This window comes from Octopus sinensis, linkage group LG28, assembly GCF_006345805.1.
Source record: "Octopus sinensis linkage group LG28, ASM634580v1, whole genome shotgun sequence".
Classification (NCBI taxonomy): Eukaryota; Metazoa; Mollusca; class Cephalopoda; order Octopoda; family Octopodidae; genus Octopus; species Octopus sinensis.
In genome coordinates this window covers 15,330,550-15,330,874 of record NC_043024.1, presented here as the reverse complement: position 1 = coordinate 15,330,874, position 325 = coordinate 15,330,550, and positions in this window count along the sequence as shown.

Here is a 325-nt window from a genome sequence, read left to right as displayed (position 1 = left end):
ACCTTCCGGAGTATTTAGGCGGTTCCAAGTAGTGCTGTTTTCTGCAAGTGCTCCACCCTTATTGCAGCCCCTATTTGTTCCACATACTTCTTGAGATTTTTGCTCACTGTTCCCAGGGCTCCAACAATTATTGGTACTACTGCTACCTTTTTCATCAACCAAAACTGCTTAACTTCCCCAGCTAACCTGTCATATCTCTCGACTTTTCTTTCTTCCTTATCGCATACCTGGTTGTCAGCTGGGCATGCTGTATCTATGATCCAGCATAGTTTGTTTTCTTTCTCAATTAAGACTATGTCCGGCTTCCTATTCTCAATCTCATTGT